Below are 14,410 nucleotides of genomic sequence, written 5' to 3' on the forward strand. Positions count from 1 at the left end.
GCTCAACTGGAATTCCATCACCTCCACTAGCTTTGTTCATACTTTCTAAGGCCCACTTGACATCGGACTACAGAATGTCTGGCTCTAGGTAGGCGATCACACCATCGTGGTTATCTGGAACATGAAGATCTTTTTTGTATAGTTCTTCTGTGTATTCTTGCCACCTTTTCTTAATATCTTCTGCTTCTGTTAGGTCCATACATTTCTGTCCTTTATTGTGCCCATCTTTGCATGAAATGTTTTCTTGGTATCTCTAATTTTCTTGAAGAGATCTCTAGTCTTTCCCATTCTGTTGTTTTCCTCTATTTCTTTGCACTGATCACTGAGGAAGGCTCTCTTACCTCTCCTTGCTATTCTTTGGAACTCTGCATTCAGATGGATGTATCTTTCCTTTTCTCCTTTGCCTTTCACCTTCTCTTCTTTTCTCAGCTATTTGTAAGCCCTCCTCAGACAACCATTTTGCCTTTTTGCATTTCTTTTTCTTGGGGATGGTCTTGATCACTGCCTCCTATACAATGTCATCAACTTCTGTCCATAGTTCTTCAGGCACTCTATCAGATCTAATCCCTCGAATCTATTTGTCACTTCCACTATATAATCATAAGGTATTTGATTTAGGTCATACCTGAATGGTCTAGTGGTTTTCCCTACTTTCTTCAATTTAAGTCAGAATTTTGCAATAAACTAATAACCAACACATCCAACCTTATTTTTTTGGCTATGATGGGTCTTAGTTGAAGCACTCAGGATCTTTGTTGTGACATCCAGGCTCTAGTTCCCTGACCAGGGATCGATCAGGGCTCCCTGTGTTGGGAGCATGGAGTCTTAACCACTGAACCACAAGGGAAGTCCTCAACACATAAAACTTTAAAGTTGACCAACTTGGCAGATGGACAGACAATGAGAAGCATCTCCTATGTTAACACCTAACCTCTGCTCAGCTTCCCTCAAAGCAATGCTGAATCCTGTTGAGCTTCTGGAATGTCTGGACCTGCACAAGCCCAGGTGTGTGATAACCCAGTGTGGGAATGTGTTCTCTTGTTTTCACCTAACAGTATGTCCTTGACCGCCTCCCTGCCCTTGGAAACGCAGCCGGGAGTCATCCGTGCTCAGTCCTGGTTTTTCTGACCTCACATGATTCCCTAGGCCTTTTCTTTATCTTTTTTTCAGTGTACCAGAATTTGCTTTTATAAACTACTTGGCCAGATTAAGAAACTGAACAATATTTATACTTCTGAATTTCAAGGATCTGAATCTTGTCACATACTACCCACCCAAAGCTCTACCTTTTTTTTTTTTTTTTTTTAGATAATATGACATGAAAAGTGGGTCAAAACATTTTTGAAAAAATAGTTTATTTCTATTTATTCATTCATGCTAAGACAGTATCAGCATAGGTAAGAGAAACACGCTTTTAAGTTTAAAATTAATTTTCCATTTTGAAAAGTTTCGGATTTTGTCTCTTCTTTCTACCTTACTCTTTTAAATATGTCAGTTCAACAAAATAACAGACAAATGAAAAGTTTATTCCTTTACTTTTCTTAAGGTCATATTGGGATAATTAGAATTGGTTCTTTAGAATTTTGGTATCATTTATAGTAACCTGGAGATTTAACCATAGAATAATACAGGTAAAGAAGGCTATAGCGCACACACACGCAGAAAAGATCAGAGAATTTTACTAATAAAATGAACAAATCTCAGGGCACTTTCAAATTCTGAGCCATAAGAAAGCCCTCCTGGGGATCCTTAAGCTAAAAGCCTCCCGCCTTCAGAGTAGAGTGGAGATTATTAGAAACTGTAAGACCATGGACACTGCTGATGTGGCCCACGGAAGCTACCTTGCTGTTGTTCGGTCACTAAGTCGTGCCCAAGTCTTTTTGCGACGCCCGTGGTCGGTAGCCCGCCAGGCTCCTCTGTCCATGGGATTTCTCGGGCACGAATACTGGAATGGTTGCCATTTCCTTCTCCAGCGGTCTTCCCAACCCAGGGATCGAACCCGTGTCTCCTGCTTGGCAGGTGGATTCTTCACCACTGCGCCACCTGGGAAGCCCTGGAAGCTTCATTAGGATAGGCATAAACGGAGTTTCCATGTTCTAGTGAAGGAGCTGGCGAATGACAGAAAAGCCAGGAAGCCACCTTAAACTCATGTCCATTGCAGGTCAAATGATGCTGACAGGAGCGTTTCCCTCAGAAAGATTATTACCCCATTGTCACCTTTCCAAGGCTTAGCCCTCGGACCGCTTACGCTGCTACATCTCTTCTTTCCATCACCTGTTCTTGGAGCAAACGCCCTGAACGCGTGGTGATACAGACCGGAAAAGCCAAACCGTGGGTACAGCGAAGGGGCTCTGGATCTCTAGCTGTTCGTCACGATTTGCAATGTCTCACGAGGAACCCAGTAAAACAGATTCTTAAATGTGTTTTAAGAATTAATCTTAAACTTAAATTTAAGTTTAAAATGGATTGTGAATGCTAACTTTAGGTATTTTGAGGATATTACTAAGCAACTTTTGTGGTTTAGAATCGCCAAAACTACCTTGACTCTCCTGGACATATTTTACTTTAAAAAAGGAAATACAATAGGCAAAAAACACAAAAATAAATCTATCTGTTCTATAACAAATAACTAACATTTTAATGTTTTTTGTAAAATACAATTTCTTTCAGATACTCTAACTTTTAAGTGACATAAAAAAGTTTTGGCCTTCTTTAATATCTTCTTTAATACTTTAATATTTTGCACAATTTAAAATACAGCCATTGAGGTTAGCATTTCAAGGAAAAAAAGTAAATGAAAAAAAGGAGAATAGTAACTCACTGAGAAGCTTATGATTCAGTTTGTTTAGAAAAACAAACTGGAGTTTTAAAAAAATTGGATTCTTTAAAAAAATTAGGCCTGGAATTTTAGTTATCCTAATTACCATTCCAATTGGATATTTCAATGTGTGTATCCTAGATAAAAGATAAAATATTTTGCAGGCTTCCCAGGTGGTGCTAGTGGTAAAGAATCTGTCTGCCAATGCAGGAGATACAAGAGACTGGGGTTCGATCCCTGGGTCAGGAAGATCCCCTGGAGTAGGAAATGGCAAACTGCTCCAGTATTCTTGCCTGGAAAATTCCGTGGACAGAGGAGCCTGGCGAGCTGTATTCCATGGAGTCGCAAAGAGTCAGATACGCCAAGAGTCTCCTGAGGGACTGAGCACACAGGCACATAATAAATGTAAAACCCACTGACAGACTGTTTGTTTAGAATCTGTTTTACTGGGTTTGGATAAGGAAAACTTCAAGAAAGCCAACTCTGTGCTGAGGTTCACTGATTGAAAATGCCATTTTAAAAGCTCTGCTTTTGTGGCACATTTCTAGACAAATTATAAAAGCATAATATTATAGATATTGTACTGTTCATCGGTACTTGGGGAAGTGAAGTGCTTGTGTTTAAACCATCAAAATTCTGACCTTTCAAAAACATGTCCATGAATGCACTTCCACTATCACATCACTCTGCTTGACCCCAAACTGTATGTAATGATTTCATATTGTTAGGTTAGTCATGTTCCCATTATGGCTTGCAATTGTAACTATCTTTTATTTTTTGTCTGGCTACTGATTTTGAAAGCTGATAAACATCTTTTACTATTGATATTATGTAAAAAAATTCTGACCTCTCAAAATAGGTTTTCTAATACAATATATTTTTTAAAAAATCAGTATTTGCTTTTAAATGCTTAAAATGTCAATTTAAAAGTCCTTACAGATAAATGAGAAGCTATAGATAAAAAAAGTTATAGATAAATACAGGTAAATAAAAAGTTATTCCTACAAAGGAATTATTTTTTCACTTTTAAGTATATTCAACACAGAATCATTTTCTAAGTAAATGTCTAATGAAAAACAATGTCAATGTAAAATAAAACTGAGCAATCCAATATGACTTGCATAGAAACTCTGAGTGCAAGTTATCAAAATTCAGAATTAAATTTCTATAATAGTGGAAAATTTTTCAGTCTCTTTTTATTCAAAACGTGCAACTTCCTAGGAGACTAGAAAGTTAGCAAAGAGAATCAAACAGACTTAAGCACTGCCTGACTTCTAAAGCGATGAGCTCTTTTATCCTTGCACTAGTCGTCTTGATTAAAAGGGAATTTCTCAGTCTGTTCTCTGGATTAAACAGTCAAGATACCACTGTCCGTACGCTTCAGTTCACAGATTTCTTTTGTGGGCCATTTCCAGAGGATGATGGAGCTTCATGAACTGAGCATTCACTTGGCAAAACTTCAGCTCCTGGATCAACTTCATCAGAGTGGCAGTTAATAGCTGTATAAGCCAGGGAAATAACGTAACTCCATTGTTCCTCCGCAGGCCGTGGCGGTAGCATCTGATAGTTATAAACAGACAGCTGATATCCAGTGATATCCTGAACCAGTGAAGTTGGATGTGGAGGATAAGCCTGAACATACTGAGTTATAGGATTCATTGTGGTTAGAGGCTGCCTGTAAGTTTCAGTGTTTGGGTTACTCCAGACACTCCAAAACTGTGGTAGAAGAGGAAGATTAAAAACCAAAGGATGAGGCTGTACATGATAAGCACATAAATTTTGTTTCCTGAGTGCAGAGCTCAATTTCAGCTTTTTATCATGGAAATTTATCTGTGATTCTACTATCTTCTGCCCATTCACATCATTGTAAAATGCAACAATCCATAGCCTTTAGACATACCAGTTCGATCTGTGATTATCTTCACTTGTTTTACTGAAACATACCTAGTAAAGCAAAAAGGTTCATTGCTCAGCCATGTCCAACTCTTTGTGACCCCATGGACAATAGCCTGCGAGGCTCTTCTGTCCATGGGATTCTCCAGGCAAGAGTACTGGAGTGGGTTGCCATTTCTTTCTCCAGGGGATCTTCCCAACCCAGGGATGGAACCCGGATACCTAATAAAGAAACCTCTAATTTCGGTTTCGTCCATCCTAACATCAGTTCCACCAGCGAAAAAAGAGTATTTGGCATGACTTTACCCTCTGGTAAAACATGAAGACTGGGTGCTGCCCTCTGGAGATGACTGAGTTTGGAGTCTCAGAATTTGCAGCAGACATGATGGTGACAACCAGTGTTCCCACAGAACGGTTGGAGGAGGAGCAGAAGCTGGCTTCAGGCACCTCACTCGCCACTGCTGTTGGGCCTGCTCGTGCCCCCCACCCAGCTTGAATGGGCAGAGGAAGCAGAGAAGAGTGGCGAGGCTAAGGGGCGCAGGCACGCTCCCTTGACTTTTTCTTTAGGATCACCTTGTTGTAGATGGAAAATTCTTGAAGGTCTGTATCAGAGCATATTTTTCTAGGCTGTCAGTACTGAATTCATTCTTGTGGAGCCAGAGTTCTATCCAATCCAGGGGAGAAGTGTTAATGGAGGGCAGAGGTACTGATATCTGTTATCATTAATTGATATGTGGTATCAGAGTCATTATTATGGTATTGCTCTCATTACCCTATTCTTTACCCATTTCTTTACCTCTCACACCTGATTAAGCAGGGAGGAAGGATTTGCCCCTCTGAGAGGTAATTGGAAAGGTGGCCCGAGTAAACAAAATCCATAACAACGAGCACAGAGTCATTTGGGAAATCCCTCGGATTAGCACTGTCCTGTTGGGCCAGATCCTTTTCCCACATACTTCAGCATTTTGTCAATGGCTCAGCACTGCATCTATCATGGAAAGGAAACGAGCTTTTGCCATCCACTCTGGCGTGTTTCACCCACTTCCTGCATGTTCATTAGGGGATGTGACACTCCAGCCACAAGGCAGCCCCCACACCTCCTGGAAACACTTTTTGCTTCCTCTTCTATGCAGCTCTAAGCTGTCCTTAGAGCATTTGGCCTGCTGCTTGCTCTTGGAGCTCTGAGGGGTTCCTGGTGGGAGCTGATGAGTTTTCTGAAGAGCCTTTTGTGTAGGTGTGTGTGTGTGTGTGTGTGTGTGTGTTCAAAGATATATCTGTGGTGCTACATCAAATAGCAAAGAAAGATTTAGAATGAAAAGTAACAGCCTCCCACTGCATCCTTCCCCCATCCTCAAATCAAATAGCAAAGAAAGATTTAGAATGAAAAGTAACAGCCTCCCACTGCATCCTTCCCCCGTCCTCAAACAGCACTTCTGACAGTTTTCCTCCCAGACCATAAACACTATGCTTGACTCCTTAACTTAGCTGTATCTGCTGACTCTTTGCTACAAAACACAAGGATTTAGCTCCTTTCCTCCTCACTCTGGATTCCATCCTCCTCTCAGATTTTTAATAAATGTGTTGGTAATTTTAGTTCTTCTCAACACTTTTGCGAATTTCAACAATGTACGAAAACCTCTATTTCTCACTCCTTGAGCTGCAGACATTGTCTTAATATTACTTCACATAAAATAAGACTATGAAGCGGCTGTGTCTTCCACCTCCTCACCCACTCTGGTCTCCTAACCCTGTACCAGTTACACCCTGGCATTTTTAATGTCAAGGTTGGTAACCATAGCATTCTATCTAGTCCTTTGTTTGAAAGTTGATTTTAAATGCTGAAAACCAATAAATGACAATTATGTTACCATTATTATGTAAATATTCTTTATTGTAGGGCCAATAAATAGCGCTGAGTCCAAAATAAACCCTGGACCACTCATACGAAGCAAAGTAAGTCAGAAAAAGACAAATACCATATGCTATCACCTATATGCAGAATCTAAAATATGACACAAATGAGTTTATCCCCGAAACAGAAACAGACTCACAGACGGGGAGAACAGATGTCGTTGCCGGGGGAACAGGGGGCAGGAGAGGATTGGCTTGGGAGTTTGGGACTAGCAGATGCAAACTGTGCTACATTATATTTAAACAAGGTCCTATTTTATAGCACAGGGAACTCTAGTCAACATCCTGTAATAAACCATAAAGGAAAAGAATATGAGAAAGAATATATATATATATAATGTTGTGCATAGTTGCTCAGTTGTGTCTGACTCTTTGCCATCCCATGGACTGGAGATGAAGTCCATGGGGTTTCCCCTGGCAAGAATACTGGAGTGGGTTGCCATGCCCTTCTCCAGGGAATCTTCCCAACCCAGGGATCGAACCCAGGTCTCCCGCATTGCAGGCAGACTCTATACCATCTGAGCCACCAGGGAAGCCCTTATATATATTGATAGCTAGGTCCTTGTTTAACTATTTTATGTATAGTGGTGCACACAACAACTATACTTCAATTAAAAAAATAATAATAAAATGCCTTCTTTACTCTAAGATCTGTGGGCCCTTCTTATCTGTTCTGATTCTCATCTCTCTTCCTCTTCTTTTTTCTTTTAATAAATTTCATCCTCCCAACCCTGTCCACCCTCTCTCCAAGGTCTCTGTTTTCTATATCTAGAACTGGTTGAACCTCTATGTTGGACATCTGTTTATGTGTACTGATATTTATTGTTTGCGCCCATGGCTTCACATTCTGAAACATTCATGACTTTATAGCCTAGCCCTTCTGTTGCTGTTTGTTATTTTGAATAAAAAGTTTATTTTAGAACAGCAAAGGAAACTGTAAACAAAACTAAAAGGAACCTACATACAGGGGGAGGGAGTATGGGATTAATAGATATGCACCACTATATATAAAATAGTTAAACAAAGGAACTATCTACTGTACAGCATAGGGAAATACATTCAAAACTTTATAATAACCTATAATGAAAAAGAACTGGCAAATATATATATATATATCTGAATCACTTTTCTTTACAGCTCAAACTAATAGAATATTGCAAATCAACTATATACTTCAATTAAAAAATCATTTTGAGAATTCTAATTGTAATTTTTGAGCATTTAATGTTCCCAAATAATACTCATTTGCTCTAGAGTCAATCCTTCAAAGAGACTCACCTATTTCTTTGGAGAAAATAGGGCTGTGAGTCTTCACTATCAAAACCTCTTCTTTGGCAAAGACTTGAGATCAAGTCTCCCCATTGTGAATGTAGGTCAGCTTGCTCCTTGTATGAAGATGTGTGCATTTCAGCCACATCTGCAATGGGAGGCTGACCTGGGCTCTGTAAACGAAAGAGATATCCCTGGACGTCACCCAAATCCTTTGTCCAAGGGCATCTTCTAGGCTCCCCCAGAGGCGCTGACTACAGAACCGTGTAGCCCCTCCTCTCTTTCCTGAGGAAAACTTCTCCAAGAAAAGGAGCCCCACCACCACCACCCCTGTCCCCAGAGCCCAGAGAAGCCTCTGAGGAAGACAAATTGAGGGACTAGAATGCAGGAGACCAACAATTTGCCCAAAAGCTTGCAGAAGGAAAGCAACCTTTGTGTCTCACAGAAGCCTAAGAGGCAATGATATTGGAGCTGAAACTGACATGCTATTTGCAAAATAAAGAACCAGACAGCGCAGCCCCTACTCCTTAACTTGCACGCAAGCACCTACAGCGGGCAGCCTCTCAGAGGAAAATGTTGCTATTGCTATATATTAATAGTGCCTGTTACAGGGTGTCTCTAAACAGAATAGTTTAGAGCACAGGGCATTTATTAGCATATCAGAGGTGAGATGATATTCAGAACCAGCACAGCATTTCAAGGGCAGTTCTGTAATTTCTGCCCTTTTATCTACAAATTTTCATGATTAATAAAATCCAAAGTTGATCACCAGGTGTTGAAAAACGAATAGAAAGCAGCTATCAAAAGTAGGACATTTATGTGATGCTCTCTTTCAAACCACTGTGTGTAGTAGTGCGTGGGTTCTCAGAAGCTTTAGTTGTGTCCTACTCTTTGCAACCCTATGGACTGTAGCCATGCTCCTTTGTCCATGGGATTCTCCAGGCAAGAACCGGATTGAGTTGGCATGCCCTCCTCCAGGGGACCTTGCTGACTCAAAGATCGAACCCACATCTCCTGCATCTCCAGCATTGCAGGCAGATTATTTACCCGCTGAGCTATCTGGGAAACCCATACGTGGTAGTATGGTTTTCTAACTTGAGTCATGAATAGTCTTACCAAAATCAAGTCATTCACCTTTGCAACAAAGGCTAGTTTGTACCCATCAGTTTCATAAATTCAAAAGCAGTCTTTTACTATCCAAAATTAAAAATTAATCTTGTAATAACTTATAATGGAAAAGAATCTGAAAATGAATATGTATACATATAACTGAATCATCTTGCTGTACCCAAAACTGACAGACACAACACTGTAAATCAATTATACCTCAATTTTAAAAAGTTAAGTTTCAAGAGAAAATATTTTAGCATTTTAATGTCTTAGTATTAATCAACATCTACTGATTCAAAAGTTAAAAAGTATGTCCCATTACATTTAAACATCTGAATTTTTTTTAAAAAACTTGAAATTACAATAAAATTGTCAGTATTTTGCCCATTATGTACTTAGGTAAATAGAATTATGACAAAGTCAACAATTAGTGACTAGTAATACACCAAAATAATTTCACAGATTTATAAACATGTTGAAATCTCTTCTACTTCCATTGTCCTCAGAAACCTAAGAATACCACTCAACAGTCATTTACTTGTCAGTTTCATTAGACACCATTCTTTTTGACTTTGTATTCTGAATACATCTTTCCCTGTTTACTTCCATTTTACTAGGAAAAAAAGGAAATCTTAGGAACAAAATGAAGTTGAAATTAACTCAACAGCTACTGAAATTTTAAACAGCTACAAATCTGCAAAAGGAAAAGGTAAACACGTTACTTATAATATATACCTAGTACACAGTTAAAATTAAAAGAGTTATTTTGGGTAAGTCGATGCAAGTAGAAAAAATGATTGAAGCATATTGACTAAAAGTCCTGTCATCAACATTTTTATTTAGTTTGGTAAATGCTATTATATATAAATACACAACAATATAAATACATACAATACAAATATGTCACAAAATAATACAAACACTGACTCTTTTGAAAGACAACAAAGACAAATATTATCTTGTTGTTATATGTTTTCTTAGTTGAGCTTCCTTTCATAGTCTTTAGGTGATGGTAGTTTGGCAACATTTTCATCAAGAAATCCAGCTGAGGTGTCTGGGGCTGTGGCTACTTGGTCTGCAGCCGACAAAGCCAGTCTGCCCATAGATCACTGTGTCCTCGGGGATGACTTCAAACATAATCAGATTGCAACAGGCCCCAGTAATGCAACCACTTATCAATATTACATTTCTGCCTACATACACTTTTCATAGAATACTACTTTTTTTCAAAACAGAATCCTTACAAGAAGGAAGGCTCTAGGACTTCCCTGGTGTTACAGTGGATAAGAATCTGCCTGCCAATGCAGGGGGCGCAAGTTCGATCCCCAGTCCACAGGGATCCCACATGCAGTGGAGCAGCTAAGCCACAACTACTGAGCCTGTGCTCTAGAGCCCGTGCTCAGCAACCAAGCGTAGCCCCCACTCCCTGCAACAATGAAAGCCTGCAAAAAGGCAATGAAGACCCAGCACGGCCAAAAATAAATAATTTAAAACAAAAAAAAGAAGGACGGCTCTAGCTGGAGTGGATGAAACGACCCTCTGCAAAATGGTCTGGGGACAGGACCTTGAGGCAAAGGCTCTAAGGTGGGTCTCACAGTCCCAAGGACTTGTTTGCTCTGTCCCAGAACAAGGAGCCATTTCCCTCTGATGGAGGCCAGACGGAGGAATCCGAGGGAGGCTGAGCCCCCGCCACCCGCTCGGGGCCCTGTGGGAGAATGAGTGACCGGAAAGAGAGAAAGGAGAAGGGTGGAGAGAGGAACGTCAGGAAGGACACAGTGGAGATGGGCCCTTGCTTCTCTGACACCCTCTTCCTCTGCCTTCGCCACATCACCTGGTTGCTTTTTAAATGTTGACGGTGGGAGGAAGGTTTAGAACTTCCTGGAGTCCAGCCTCAGCCAGCGTGAGATGTGTCCAACCAGACTCCAGACATCTTTGCACATCAGCTCCCTGCCTTCAAGAGGCTGTCAGGGGTTCAGAGCCCCCTCTTCAGGAAAAGCATTTTCAAGCAGGGCAGAGAAGTCAGAGGATGAGATGGTTAGATAACATTACTGACTCACTGAACATAAATTTGAGCAAACTACGGGAGGTAGTGGAGGACAGAGAAGCCTGGCATGCTGCAGTCCATGGGGTCACATAGAGTCAGACATGACTTAGTGACTGAACAACAAAGGAAGGCAACCCTGAAACCCTGAGTGTGTTGCCTTTGCCCAGAAGGAGCAAGGGTAAGAGCAGATCATGGCTCCATGATCCAAGTCCGAAGGCTCAGCACCCATCATTCTGTCTACCTGGGGCTCCTTGCCGTTGCATACATTCCATTTGTACCCTCACAACAATGGGGGATTTTAAGAAGGAAATCGAGGTCGAAACACACAACACCATTCACAAAACACAATATCATCCAAGGCCATGAGCCTGAATGTCAGGGACCCCACTGGGATTTGAACACAGGCCCCTTGACCAGTGTAGGCTGCACCCACAGCACCTTAATCTCACGGGTAAACAATCTCCCAATCTCAGTAGATGGGCTACCTCTGGGCAGTCAGCTAATCCCATCCACAGTTCATTCATTCAATCAACATTCACTGAGCACTGATCAATCACCAGACACCTCAGAGCTAGGGAAACAAAGACAGAGTCCCAGCCAGTAGGAAGCCCACCCTTAGTAAACAGACAGCTACTCGGGGTGATAAGTGTGACTGGGCTGAAGAGAGGCTGATGTGGATTCTCGCTAGCTTCCCAGGGAGCAGTCCATGTCATATCTCCCTGGTGTGACCCTTCCATGCTGACTAGCAGAGGCAGCCCTGAGCTTTAGGGTTGGGAAAGGCCCCAGGCACAGTGATTCATGCCTATGATCCCTTCCAAACTTTCTTGTGCCACAATGTAGACTGCAAAGAAAGTGTCATCCTTGGCACCCCATGGGCCCTGGCCAGTCTGCCTGTTACCGGTGCTCAGGGCACCTGAAGAAATAAGATGAGGCCTAAAAGAAAGAAGCGTGATGAGTCAGGAAACGTGTGGCTAACACCCAAATAGGAGGTGTTGACTTCTGCACGCAGCAGGAACCCCTCCCTGCTTCTGAGTGGGCCCAGCACCTGCTCTCAGCCCGTCCAGCTCCACCTTGTCAATGTCGAGTGGCCTTGGGCTGCTCCCCGTGACTTAGTATCCACATTTACCGAATGAGGAGAATGATAATAGAGCTTTCATTGTAGGGTGTTTGAATCACTATTTATTAAGCACTTAAACCATTTTCAGGACTTGGAAATCACTATGGAAGACCTTTTTTAAAAAAGTAGAGCAAGGATTCAAGAAGCTATTTAACTGGCCCCCCTGCCTTCAGCCAGGACCCCATCCATGGAGCAGTTGAAAGAGGACAGGGGTAATCAACAAAAAGGTAGCACTGTTTTGGGGCATGTAAATTGGTACAACCACTGTGAAAAACAGTATGGAGGCTCCTCAAAAAATAAAAATAGAGCTGCCACATCCTGAAATCCCACTCCTGGGTATATATCCAGAGAAAACTACAATTCATAGCAGCACTATTCACAATAGCCACGACATGGAAACAATCTAAATGTCCATTGACAGATGAATGGATAAAGAAGGAGTGGTATGTGTATATATATATATATATATATATAATATATGTGTGTGTGTGTATATGTATATATATGTGTATATATATATACAATGGAATATTATTCTTACTATCCAAAAAGAATAAAATAATGCCATTTGCAGCAACATGGATAGACCTAGTGATTATCATACTAAGTGAAGTAGATCAGACAGAGAAAGACAAATACCATACACTATCACTTACATGTGAAATCTAAAACATAACACAAATGAACTTATCTATAAAATGGAAACAGACTCATAGACATAGAGAACAGACTTACAGTTGCCTAGGAGGCGGTGGGGACTTATGCCTGCCTAGCGGAGGGCACGCGGGGACAGAGAAGGGTTGGACTGGGAATTTGGGATTAACAGATGCTAACCATTATACATAGAATGGATAAACACTAAGACCCTAATGTATAGCATAAGGAATCATATTCAATATCATATAATAAACCATAATGGAAAAGAATATGACAAAAAATGTATGATTTCAGTCAACACACTAAAGGGGAAAAAAAGGAAATTTACAAATGTGTCAATGCTGATTATTACTGAGTTGAAGATATCTGGGTGATTTTTGTTGTCATCTTTATGATTTTTCTGAATTTCCCACTCAACCCCCAACCCCACACCCTCAAGCCCCTGACCCAGCTCTGAGCAGTGTCCTCCTGGGCAGTAAAGAGGTAGGGAAGTGGTGGGAGCTTCTCCTGACTCTGACCCTGACACTGAGACTGGGCTGGCCGCTGGCGGGTGCAGGGGTGGGAATACCTGCCGTTCTGGGAGTCACAGGGTTACCCTGCCCATCCAAAGCATCTCCAAGGTACTTTGGCTCAGTGGTCATCTTCTCTTCTCCAAAACCCCGTAAGATCACAGGGTCCTCCCAAATGAAGAAACCAAGACCAGAGAGGTCACAGGACTTGCCCAGGGCCACCACGGGGAGAACACCCACGGCTCTAACTTCAGGCCAAGCAGGATTCAGGCAGTGGCCACGAGGCCCCAGGTACGAGAGGAGAGGGTAGCACATGAGCTTGTCAAATGTGTAAAAAACATTTTACAAGAATTCATTGCTTTTTTAACTTTTTCTATTGCTCATGTAGAAAACATTTGAAAATACAGAAAACTATAAAAAAGAAAATTTAAGTTAGCTATAATCATACCTCCTAGATATTAACCTCTATTACCACATATTGGTATGTTTTCCTCCATGCTATTTCAAAATTTAAGGTGTTGGTGTTCGTAGATTTTTATCCTGTTCTCCACTTAGTGTTGTTATAGCATAGAATAAAAGTCTTCAAAACATGATTTTTAATGACTACACAGTTAAATAATAATCATAGCTAACACTTTTATAACATGGCTTTATAACATAGCTTTGTTTCCATAACAAAATACCACAGACTAGATGGTGGAAACAACAGACATTTATCATCTCACGCTTCTGGAGGCTGGGAGGTTCAAGGTCAAGGTACCAGCTAATTCGGTCTCTGGTGAGAGCCTGCTTCCTGGCTTGCAGGTGGTTGTAAGCTCATGTGGCAGAGAGAGAGTTCTGTTGCGCCTTCCTCTTTTATAAGGGCATTAATTCCACTATGAGGGCGTCATCTTCATTACCTCATCTAAACCTAATTAATCCCTAAAAAAAGACCCCCAATTCTTAATACCATCACACTGGGGGTTAGGACTCACATATATGAATTTTGAGGCGATGCAATTCCATCCACAGCTGCACTTACTGTGAACCCAGAACACAGTGAATTTTACAAGCAGCAGTTCACCAACTCCTCACCAGGAAGG

The 14,410-nt window shown here is 41.1% G+C and overlaps 1 pseudogene; it reads right to left on the minus strand.

Moving 5' to 3' along the window:
* Positions 1-4,064: 4,064 nt before the first annotated feature.
* Positions 4,065-5,768, minus strand: LOC133068824 (deleted in azoospermia-like; annotated as a pseudogene).
* Positions 5,769-14,410: the final 8,642 nt, after the last annotated feature.

This window comes from Dama dama, chromosome 14, assembly GCF_033118175.1.
Source record: "Dama dama isolate Ldn47 chromosome 14, ASM3311817v1, whole genome shotgun sequence".
NCBI lineage: Eukaryota > Metazoa > Chordata > Mammalia > Artiodactyla > Cervidae > Dama > Dama dama.